We start from the raw sequence: 12,738 nt of genomic DNA, 5'->3' as shown, positions 1-12,738 counted from the left end.
CCCTCTTTTTATTATCTAGGAGGCGCCATGCAGGATAGCTATTTGAGCACGAGAGGCGTGCTATCAGACCCCTGCGCGTGCTTATCGGGAGGAGAGCCGTTTGACCTCCATCTGCCGTCCACCTCTCTCCCAAAGTCTCCATTAATGGCGCCTGAGCCTCTGTTTAATGGCGTGGATATGTCTCACTGGACTAAGATTTAAGAGATAAAAAAGAAAATCTGAAAAGAAAATTTTGCACGGATCTTGATGTAAGATTCGACGGACCTATATATCATCTACTGCGACTTATAGCAAGACTGATGAATATATAAAGATGACGACAGTGGATAATAATTGTCTTACATAATTAGAACAATAATTAAAAAGCCACATGCGGCAACACCCAAAATACACAAGGGCAAAAGAACAAGAAAGACAACGATCTGGCTCGCTGATCTCTACTTTCTTGATGCGTTGCTGCAGGCCGCGGGAACTAGTCTCCGCGGCGAGCGGTGATGAGCTCTTTCGTGTCCTCAAGATGCTGCTTGAGAGCATCCACGGATTCCTCCACCAGCCTTTCGCGCTCGACGCGAAGCATGTCATTCTCGTCCATAAGTTTCTTAACGATGATGCCTATCCTCTTCAACAAGGCACTAGTCTCCTCCTGCTGGTCTGCACTTCAGACGATCTTCGCCCTCAGCAGGTTGCACTCGTCCTGGAGCCTCACATTGCCCTCCCTTAGTTGCCAGATGACGGCGGTATCATGTTCAAACAATGCTTTCATGTCGTCCTACAACCTCACCCAACCAGAGATCTGATCCATTTGACTATGGACGATCGCATGCATGCGCCTGTAAGAGTCGTCCGCGAGACATTTTCCCAGGCCACCGCAGTGCGGCAGGATATCTCTGCTGCATTCGTGGCGTGGCATCACATATCTGCTGCTTCCGCGGCACGGCCGGACCAATCTGCTGCATTGACGGCGTGGCGGGACCTCCGTGCTACTTAGGCGGCGCGGCAGGACCTCTGTGCTGCTACTTCCGCACGGTGGGACATGTCAACGGCTTTTGCAGCGAGGCGGGACATCTCTCGTGCTTCCGCTTCCATGCTCTCCTCTCCCTGGTGGTAATTTCTCGACCCAGAACTCACGCTAGCCATGGCAGACGCAAGGGAAGGATGCTGAATGACTTGTTCATTTTTGTGGATGAGGAGTTGAGGAGGAATGTGCAGTCATCTTGGCATAGTAGTATTTATAACCGAGTACTAATATGCTCCTAAGTGGGAAACCGTTTAGGTTGTGATCGGTGAGAACAGGTTTGCAATTAAATATAGCATGGTAGTAGTAGTAATTTGGAATGTGACGATTCGCAAGTTCAAAATTTATTGACTGTTCTAGTTTCAAAGTGCGACACTATTCCCTGATGGCGTAACGTGGGCACGTGTTGTCGGCCGTGGTGTAGCAAATGCCATGGTACTTCTTTTTCTACTGTTGTGTACGTGCAATAATTGGGGCGTTCGACAGGTATAGCCTCGTGGCGAGCTATAGACTAGTCTTTTTTTCAAATGCATTACACCTATCTCCCAGGACTTCTCGCACGCACCATCTCTAGCTCCCTAGGTCGATGCCACCCACATACACTTGTACTACTCGCTCCGTTCCTAAATGTAGGGTGTATAGTTTTTGGCACGAAAATTAAAAAACGCACGTGAAGGCAAAATTTCACAAGTTCTGGGCAAGTTTACACCTGACTAATTGACATGAGAAAATATAGGAGCTTGATAATATAAGGAAATGTAATCAAATCCTAAAAAAAATTATCCAAATGAGTGTTGCAACACAATACACCTTATATTTTGGAATTTTTTTCAAAAATCTATACACCTTATATCAAGGAATGGAGGGAGTATTAGTTTAGTACGTTATACAGGAAGAGAAGAGGTGCACGCACGCACGCGTCCTCTCTCACACACGCATCCATAGCTACGAATTTTAGTGTTCTCAACCATCCGATTGGCTCTATCATAGGTTTCACATTGCTCCTTGGCCTTGAGTTTGAGAAGTTTAAAATGCGGAGGCTAAGATGGACGCGCGAGGTTTTGGTTAATATGCGGGCCGCACACGACACCAACACGACACGAGCTTCGTCTGCCTGGTGCGCAGTCGGGTGAGTTGTTCAACACAACCAGGCCCTACATGGTATCTTTGCCTCGACTTATGCACAGAGAAATTAGGATTGGAGGGAGTACTAGTAGTAGTACTACTACTTTGATGTGTCGTGTCAACTCGCACAAGTATGAAACACTGCGTGAACAAACAAGCATATAATCTCCCTCCATCCAAAAATACATGTCATCAAAATGGATAAAAAGGGACGTATCTAGAACTAAAATACATCTAGATACATCTCCTTTAATCCATTTTGATGACAAGTAGTACTTCTTACCCAAAGGAACTTCATATCCAACAGACACAAAATATTCCTTCGACTATAGGAAATTACTGATCTGATGTCGAAGTAATTGTTGCATCGCCACCAAAACCCACCATCTCCTAAGATAAAGTAGATCGAGCTAATCCCTATACTAGCATATTACTAAGATAAACAGAAGGCACTATAGAAACATTTAGGACGTGAGCTTGTCAATCTGAATGTGGAGGGACACCAGCTTAGCCCCAGCCAGCAGCTTGGGCGAAACTGCGAAGAAGGCCAGCTCCTGCACGGTGACATCGTGAGGTTCCTTGCTGCTTGTCACCTCCATTTCTACCTTGACGGTGTTGGTCCTGCCTTTGGGCTCCCCCGGCGGGCCGTTCACCCACAGCTTGCCAACGTAGTGCGGCAGTGGGGACGCCCCCGCTCTGTTGTAGACGACTGACATGGTGATAGGCGCGCTGATGTCGAGCACGCCGCCGACCAAGAAAAACGCGCAGCCATCCTCCTCCGCGAACAGCAAATATCGTGGCTCCGATAGTGGCACTTGCAGCTGGAGCACCTTGCCATACTGGATCCTGTGCACAGGCATGGGATGCCTAGTGCTGATGTGGTGGGAGAGTGTCGACGGCGGGCATTCATAGCTGCAGACAGGAATGGGGCATTTGTAGGGCACGAAGGACACACACTCTGGTGATCGACGATCTTGTGGTAAGTGACGTAGAGCCCACAGCCTTCGTGCGGGCACTCCACCCTCACCGACGAGAGGACGGTGTCCACCACCGTGTTTCACACATCGAAGCCACCGTTGTTCCCGCACTTCTGGCACTGCCGCTGGTTCCCAGGGAGCTCGACACGATAGTCCGCGCAGGCCAGGTGCCTTCCCTTGCCCTGCACAAATCAATCGAACAACACATCAATCAAGAAACTTGCACCTTGCTCGATCAGCCGAACGGACGAGGTGTATTCAAACCTCATACACTGGAGGTTTCAAGGGGCGGAGGCACAAGTGGCAGTGGAGCAAGGTGAGGTCCATCGAGACCATAGAGAGCTCCATCATCGGGTCCTATTCCGTCTACATGATCTCACACTCCTCGTGCACAACCATCTCTCGCTTTAGGGCCGGGGCATTACGAAGCTTTACCATCACATATTCATACTACTTCAACATGCATTAAATCAACGCATGCAAGTATCAAAAGGGGAGTCACGACATGCATGCCTGCATTGTAGTTAATGCATCGGTAAATGCAAATTATTGAAATATATCGAGTGCAGTGCTTTGATGTGTCACGTCAACTCGTACAACAACAAGAAGTTTGATCATCCTCTCCCTCGCGGACTAAGCTCCGGTGCCTTAACTGCACCTGCCTTTGGCTCTTTGATAGGTGGGCCACCCACCTGTTAGGCCCACCTGTCATACACGCAAAGGCAGGAGTGATACGTCTCCAACGTATCTATAATTTTTGATTGTTCCATGCTATTATATTACCCGTTTTGGATGTTTATGGGCTTTACTTTACACTTTTATATCATTTTTGGGACTAACCTACTAACCGAAGGCCCAACCTGAATTGATGTTTTCCCCCTATTTCAGTGTTTCGAAGAAAAGGAATATCAAACAGAGTCCAAACAGAATGAAACCTTCGGGAGCGATCTTTTTGGAACAAAGGTGATCCAGGGGACTTGGAGTGGACGTCAAGAAATAGAGGAGGCGGCCACGAGGATGCCCGGCGTGCCCCTGATACGTCTCCAACGTATCTACTTTTCCAAACACTTTTGCCCTTGTTTTGGACTCTAACTTGCATGATTTGAATGAAACTAACCCGGACTGACGTTGTTTTCAGCAGAACTGCCATGATGTTGTTTTATGTGTAGAAAAGAAAAGTTCTCGGAATGTCCTAAAAATCCACGGAGGCACTTTTTGGAATTTTTTATAAGAATTTCTAGGCGAAAGAAATACACCAGGGGGCCCAGGGCCTATCCACGAGACAGGGGGGCGCACCCCCCTGTAGGGCGCGTCCCCCTATCTCGTGGGCCCCCTGGACCTCCACCAACCTCAACTCCAACTCCATATATTCCGTATCGCGGAGAAAAGAATCAGAGAGAAAGTTGCATCGTGTTTTACGATACGGAGCCGCCGCCAAGCCCTAATCTCTCTTAGGAGGGCTGATCTGGAGTCCGTTTGGGGCTCCGGAGAGGGGGATTCATCGCCGTCGTCGTCATCAACCATCCTCCATCACCAATTTCATGATGCTCACCGACGTGTGTGAGTAATTCCATCGTAGGCTTGTTGGACGGTGATGGGTTGGATGAGATTTACCATGTAATCAAGTTAGTTTTGTTAGGGTTTGATCCCTAGTATCCACTATGTTCTGAGATTGATGTTGCTATGACTTTGCTATGCTTAATGATTGTCACTAGGGCCCGAGTGCCATGATTTCAGATCTGAACCTATTATGTTTTCATGAATATATGTGTGTTCTTGATCCTATCTTGCAAGTCTATAGTCACCTATTATGTGTTATGATCCGACAACCCCGAAGTGACAATAATCGGGATACTTCTCGGTGATGACCGTAGTTTGAGGAGTTCATGTATTCACTATTTGTTAATGCTTTGTTCAGGTTCTCTATTAAAAGGAGTCCTTAATATCCCTTAGTTTCCGCTAGGACCCCGCTGCCACGGGAGGGTAGGACAAAAGATGTCATGGAAGTTCTTTTCCATAAGCATGTATGACTATTTACGGAATACATGCCTACATTACATTGATGAACTGGAGCTAGTTCTGTGTCACCCTATGTTATAGCTATTACATGAGGAATCGCATCCGGCATAATTATCCATCACCGATCCATTGCCTACGAGCTTTTCACATATTGTTCTTCGCTTATTTACTTTTCCGTTGCTACTGTTACTAGTACTACAAAAACCCAAAACATTTATCTTTACTGTTGTTACTGGTACCATTATTATCATACCACTTTTGCTAGTAAATACTTTACTGCAGATACTAAGTTATCCAGGTGTGGTTGAATTGACAACTCAACTGCTAATACTCAAGAATATTCTTTGGCTCCCCTTGTGTCGAATCAATAAATTTGGGTTGTACTTCACCATCGAAAGCTGTTGCGATCCCCTACACTTGTGGGTTATCAAGACTAATTTCTGGCGCCGTTGCCGGGGAGCATAGCTCTATTCTCTGAGTCACTTGGGATTTATATCTGTTGATCACTATGAAGAACTTGAAAGACGCTAAAACCAAGATTTTTCCCTCAACTACGAGGGGAGGTAAGGAACTGCCCTCTTGCTCTGCACTAGATTCTCCTTCTGTTATTAGTAGGCTTGCGACACCTAAACCTGCTACTGCTATGAATTCTGATATGTCGCATGTTATTGATGATGCCACTTCTCCTATGCATGATGAAACTACTTCTGTGCGTGATACTACTTTGCCATTAGGTGAATTTATTGATGAACAACTTGCTAGAGTTAGGGGGAATGAAAATATTGAAGATGCTATTATTGATGATAGTGATGATGAAGGTTCTCCCAATGATTGTGTATTGCCTGTTGTTCCTAAGGGTTATGTTATGAATGAAGGAGCTGCTAGGGAAATCTTTGCTTGGAATGATAGATCTGATCTTAAGAAATTATTTGCTAAATGGAAGCAGCAGTCTCTTAATGCTAGAATGAAACCCGACCCTGCTTTTGCTACTTCACCTATCTGTGTTACTGATAAGGATTATGAATTCTCTGTTGATCCTGAAACTATTACTTTAGTTGAATCTGACCGACGCCGGTCACGACTTCCTCAAGTGCCTCGACCAAGAAGGGAAGCAGCTGGGCGGGGCCGTCCTTGGCCCCAGCCAGCGGCTTCTCCAGGCCAGCATCGTAGAGCGTCTTCAGCGCCTTGCGAGATCTCTCCTCAAGATCCATGAAGGCCACGCGGTCCTCAGCCAGGACCTTCGCCTTGGCGTCCAGCTCGGCCCTCTCCGTCTTCAGCTTCTGCTCCAGCGTCTTCAGCTGGCCGCGTTCAGCCGACAGCTCGGCGTCGTGGTCCCCGATGGTGTCCTCCCAAGCCTTCATCTCCTCCTCCTTCGCCTGGCGGTCGTGAGCTTCCTTGCTGGGCTCATCGCCTAGACCCTACAGCTCGGCCTCCATCGCCTTGCAACCGTCCTGGGCGATCGTGGCATCATTCAGCGACGCATCGCGGGCCGCTGCGGCCTGAGTGGCGGCTTGCTTCTTCTCCTCAGAAGCTGCCGTAGCCTGGCTTAGAGCCGCTCGGACAGAGGCATCAGAGTGAACCCAGCCAGAGACCAGCTCCAGGCGCCCGGCTACCAGGTGGGAGTTGGCGCCCTGTAGGTCTTCTCGCAGCTGGCCCAGCTTGACAAGGGCGCGATCTAAGATGGCGGAGGAGGCAGAGGAGTCCGGAACCAGCGTCGCATGAGGAGGAGGCGACATCGTGACCACGGCTTGGGAGACTAGGGGCTCCTGAGCCCTGGGCACCTCAGCGGTAACATCAGGCACCAGCACCTCCAGAGTCAGCGGGGCCACGGGGGCTGGCACCCCGCCAGGGTGCTCCTCCTGGCCTCGCGAGGATGATCGGACAGGGGAAGTGCGAACTTCACCACCCCCTTCCCACGGGCGAAGGCGCGGCCACAATAGATGAGCCTGCCCCAGGCGGAGCTACCGTGTCCCCCTTCAGCTTCTTCGCCCCAAGCGGCGGCCTAACCAAGTGATTGAAGACGTCAAGCCCCGACAGCAAAAACAAGAACAAGACGGAGTTTGAGCACTTACTGGTCAATCGCGGCATAGGCCGGCGGCCTCTTGCCAAGCTTAAAGCCTGTAAGCCTCTTGGTCCGGGGCGCAGCCTCGAGAGGTCCAGAAGCAGAAGAGGGCACACCAGAAGGGCTGGAGGCGGCATCGGGCGGTACCTGGGTAGGAGTAGCCCCTCGGGAGATCAGCCCCGACCTGTCTTTCTTCGGGATGACGGGCGGGTCCTCTTCCTCTCGCCTGGCATCGGCCTCATCGTCGCCCGGCAGGGTGCGGAGGATGCTGGCCCTGCACCGGGGAGAAGTCTCCCCCGTCCCCTCAGCAGTCGCCCCCAGTCGCACTCCTCTTCTTCTTCGTCCTCCTTCCCTCCCCCGCAGGAATCATCAGAAGACACTTCCACTGGCGTCGTCGCCCCCTAGCCCTCAGGAGGCACTACAGGCACTAGACTGCACCCATCAAAGGTGGGCATGGCATCCACCACATATTCCCAGTTGTCGCGAAGGAACAGGGGGGGCAGGAGCGCCCTCCAAACCTTCCACGTCCTCTCCAACCAAGAGGTGGAGAGCTGCGACCAGATCCTCGTCAGCCAAGGCCGCCGAATTCAGGCAGAGATCATCATCCGCACCCCCAAGCCTCCACAACGGGCGGGAGTGCGCCTGAAGTGGAGCCACCCGGTGCGTCAGCAACTCCCTCAGGAGCGTGGCCTCTGTCAGCTTCGCCACCTTCATGTTGCCTAGCCTCAGGTCGGCGTTCATCTTCTCCAGCACCAACTTTTCTCGGCCTCAGGTCGGTGTTCATCTTCTCTAGCACCAACTTCGCACGAGACCACACCTCATCGGGCTAGGGCTCCTCCGCTGGCAACACCAACTGAGATTGGATGCATCCGGCATCCATCATGACCCACTTGATTCGGAAGCCATCGACCCTCTTCCCGGTCTTCGAGATCGCGTTGACCTTGGAGTACGCGACGAAGCCAGCGCACGCTGAGGTATGACCGCCGGTGATTCGGTGGGAGAAGAAGTGGTGCAGCAAAGCCACAGACGGCAATATAGGCAGAGTTGGTGATGATGGTGTGCGTGCCATCCTGCAATATAGGCTGTTCAATCTATATCCGACGGATAGGAAGGAAACTATGACAGTTGACCCGCACTCCTCTCCACATTTGCAGATAAGGCGTTCCCACGTTCATCCTTTTCTCCCACAAGATCTTGATGTTCCGTGCAACGCACGCGCATCTTGCTAGTCTTATAAAAAACAAAGTTGGTGATGATGGTGTGCCTGCCATCCTACAATACAGGTCATCCGATTTATATCTGATGGATAGCAAGAAAACTATGGCAATTTTGCAAAAAGATACATACACCCCTCTCCACATTTGCAAATAAGGCCTTCCCTCGTTCATCCTTTTCTCTCAGAAGTACTCATACAAATGCATCTTGATGTTCCGTGCAACGCTCGAGGATGTTTTCTTGGGGGTCCCTCCAGCGCGGCGTGGTCGTTGTTGCAAGTTCACGCCCCTTGAGATGCTGACGTTGAGGGGCACTCGGATTTCCTCTGATGAGCAGGTAAGATGAGTTTGATCACATAGTAAATGCATTCTAAAGACTACTTCCGTATCCATTTCATAATTCTCCCCCTGCCCACACAGGTTAGGCTCGGTGCGAGTGGAGATTGGCTTGCATGTGTACGGGAGGGTACCAACATCAATTTGCACAACATTTACAATGGTGACACCATTCTCGTAGAACCTTTGTCCAACATTGGGATTGCAATGGGACGCTGCCTGAATTGGTACGATGGAACCACAGTGAGATTGAAGTATAGAACGAACCTTGCACATGGCGGTCAAAGGTGGACCATGCTGTCTGCGGCTGATTTGTTGTCGTACAAGTACGAAGACGTTGTGCTCCTTTCTAACTGCATCTTCGCGGTGACAAACCAGGGGCCTTGTTTCGTATGGGACACGTCCTACGGTATACTCCCTCTCTCCCAGTTTATTTGTTTTGAATTTTTTTCATTTTATAGGTTTCAAATTCAAATTTAGAGCTTCCCATGACATGTTGAGATTACAATGTCCATTAAATCATTGCGTGCATGTATGGTAAAGAAACAAATCTCAAGTTTGGCACTAGTTCGTGCAGCGGTAGAACCACAAGGCCTGGCGCAAGACTTACATTTCCCTCTTAGGGCCCTCGGGACTGAGCACCAACACATTACTACACCTGCCTTTTAGTCAATAACATGTGGACCCGATAGGTGGCTTGTGAGGGAGTCCATGGGACCTAAGCATGCACCCAACGAGACATGTATGATTTTTCTAGCCATTTTGGTGCACTGGAGTATGTATTTGTAGTTCAGATTTGAAATATGTACATTAAATGACTAGGAAGCTCAATTAATGTATAAAGTGGACAAATGAACCATGAATAATTTTAAATTTTAGCATAGATATCCTGTCGTTCACGTATAGAAAAAATACAAGGCGAAAAGAGGCATCGATTATCGTTTCACCCACAAGGGGGACACGTTTCGCTATCGGAACCACGAGGCTTCTTGAGAGAAGCTTTGGTTTGTAAGAGGTTTGTAATAAAGCTTTAGACAAATTGGACAATTTTTTTACCACGTCGTGTGATACGTCTCCAACGTATCTATAATTTTTGATTGTTCCATGCTATTATATTACCTATTTTGAATGTTTATGGGCTTTATTATACACTTTTATATTATTTTTGGGACTAACCTATTAACAGGAGGCCCAACCCATATTGTTGTTTTCTTGCCTATTTCAGTGTTTCGAAGAAAATGAATATCAAACAGAGTCCAAATGGAACAAAACCTTCGGGAGCGTTATTTTTGGAACGGATGCAATCCAGGGGACTTGGAGTGCAAGTCAGGGAAGCTTTGAGGAGGCCACGAGGCAGGGGGGCGCGCCCACCCCCTGGGCGCGCCCTCCACCCTCGTGGGCCCCTCGAGGCTCCCCCGACGGACTTCTTTTGCCTATATATTCCCATATACCCTAAAAACATCAAAGAACACAATAGATCGGGAGTTCCGCCGCTGCAAGCCTCTGTAGACACCAAAAACCTCTCAGGAGCCCGTTCTGGCACCCTGCCGGAGGGGGAATCCCTCACCGGTGGCCATCTTCATCGTCCCGGCGCTCTCCATAACGAGGAGGGAGTAGTTCACCCTCGAGGCTGCGGGTATGTACCAGTAGCTATGTGTTTGATCTCTCTGTCTCTCTCGTGCTCTCTCTATGGCATGATCTTGATGTATCGCGAGCTTTGCTATTATAGTTGGATCTTATGATGTTTCTCCCCCTCTACTCTCTTGTGATGGATTAAGTTTTCCCTTTGAAGTTGTCTTGTCGGATTGAGTCTTTAAGGATTTGAGAGAACTTGATGTATGTCTTGTCGTGCTTATCTGTGGTGACAATAGGATATTCACTTGATCTACTTGATGTATGTTTTGGTGATCAACTTGCGGGTTCGGCCCATGAACCTATGCATAGGGGTTGGCACACGTTTTCGTCTTGACTCTCTGGTAGAAACTTTGGGGCGCTCTTTGAATTACTTTGTGTTGGTTGAATAGATGAATCTGAGATTATGTGATGCATATCGTATAATCATGCCCACGGATACTTGAGGTGACAATGGAGTATCTAGGTGACATTAGGGTTTTGGTTTATTTGTGTCTTAAGGTGTTATTCTAGTATGAACTGTATGATAGATTGAACGGAAAGAATAGCTTCATGTTATTTTACTACGGACTCTTGAATAGATAGAACAGAAAGGATAACTTCGAGGTGGTTTCGTACCCTACCATAATCTCTTCGTTTATTCTCCGCTATTAGTGGCTTTGGAGTGACTCTTTGTTGCATGTTGAGGGATAGTTATATGATCCGGCTATGTTATTTTTGCTGAGAGAACTTGCACTAGTAAAAGTATGAACCTTAGGCCTTGTTTCCTAGCATTGCAATACCGTTTACGCTCACTTTTATCACTTGTTACCTTGCTGTTTATATATTTTCAGATTACAAATACTCATATCTACCATCCATATTGCACTTGTATCACCATCTCTTCGCCAAACTAGTGCACCTATACAATTTACCATTGTATTGGGTGTGTTGAGGACACAGGAGACTCTTTGTTATTTGGTTGCAGGGTTGTTTGAGAGAGACCATCTTCATCCTATGCTTCCCACGGATTGATAAACCTTAGGTCATCCACTTGAGGGAAATTTATTACTGTCCTACAAACCTCTGCACTCGGAGGCCCAACAATGTCTACAAGGAGAAGGTTGCGTAGTAGACATCAAGCTCTTTTCTGGCGCCATTGCCGGGGAGGTGAGTGCTTGAAGGTATATCTTTAGATCTTGCAATCGAATCTTTTTGTTTCTTGTTTTATCACTAGTTTAGTTTATAAAAGAAAATTAAAAAAATGTAATTGAATTTGCCTCATACGCTTCATCTTTTTAGTATCTTTCATGAGAATGATGGAAAGGAAAATTGTGCTCAATTGCTAGAAGAAGAATGCATTAAAAAGCTTGGCACTAAATATTTGAATGATGAGCATGATTGCAATGTTGTTAGTATGAACTCTTTGAATATCCATAGTACTAACGATGATTGCACTAGTTATGATGAAAATGTCTCCTATAAGCATGTCGATTTTTGTGGAGAGCATTGGGTTTGGATGGACACACCAAATAGAGAAGATAGATATTATAAGAGGCATAAGAATGTAGAAACTAAATTGTTGCAAGAAAGGCTAAGGGTGAGTGATGAAGAATTATATTTCATTTGCCGTACTTGTGAACTTTGCAATGAAAGTGGTCATTTACATCTCCGATGCAAAATTGTTTCATGATCGAATCGTGTCCAAAAATTGTGATGATTTGATTTCCCTTGCACATTATAATGAACTTAGTTTTCTTATGGGTTATGAAGAAATGAAACGTTTAATTAAGCACCTTCCAGAATTTGCCCGTTATAAACTTCTTGATTTTGATCTAGAGACGATTTATATGTTTTTTGTGGTGAATTGCATTGAAAATCCTTATATTGCCAATTACATAAAGAAAAGAAAGCAAATAGAAGATGAAGAGAATACTAATGAAAGGGAAGAGACTTCCCATTATCCTCCTATTATTTCTTATGATGAATCAGGTAACGAGGAGGAGCTTTCTATTCAACCAATCTCATCTATAAGGAGCTCAAAGAAGAAGGTTGAACCCACACATAATGTGAAGAAGAAAAAGAAAATAAGGAGCAACAAAGGTAAAAAGGTATCCCTCCCAAATGATGTTGCTCCTACTACTCATTGTGATGATGATAATTGCTATACTATTGGTGCTATCCATACTGTTAATGATGAGAGTGATTATGCTTATGATATGGAAAGGCCCAAGCTTGGGGATGCTATGTTTGATGAGAATGACTATTTGAGAATATATTTGCTGAAATTAATGTTTGTCCCAAGCTTGGGGATGCTACGTTTAATGAACATGATATTTTTAGACTCCCAAGTTTTGATATGCAAAGTTGTTATGATGA

Source organism: Triticum aestivum, chromosome 7B (genome assembly GCF_018294505.1).
Source record: "Triticum aestivum cultivar Chinese Spring chromosome 7B, IWGSC CS RefSeq v2.1, whole genome shotgun sequence".
In the NCBI taxonomy this organism is placed as follows: Eukaryota; Viridiplantae; Streptophyta; class Magnoliopsida; order Poales; family Poaceae; genus Triticum; species Triticum aestivum.
The sequence above is the reverse complement of the archived record's forward strand: the minus strand, read 5'-3'. Positions refer to the sequence as shown.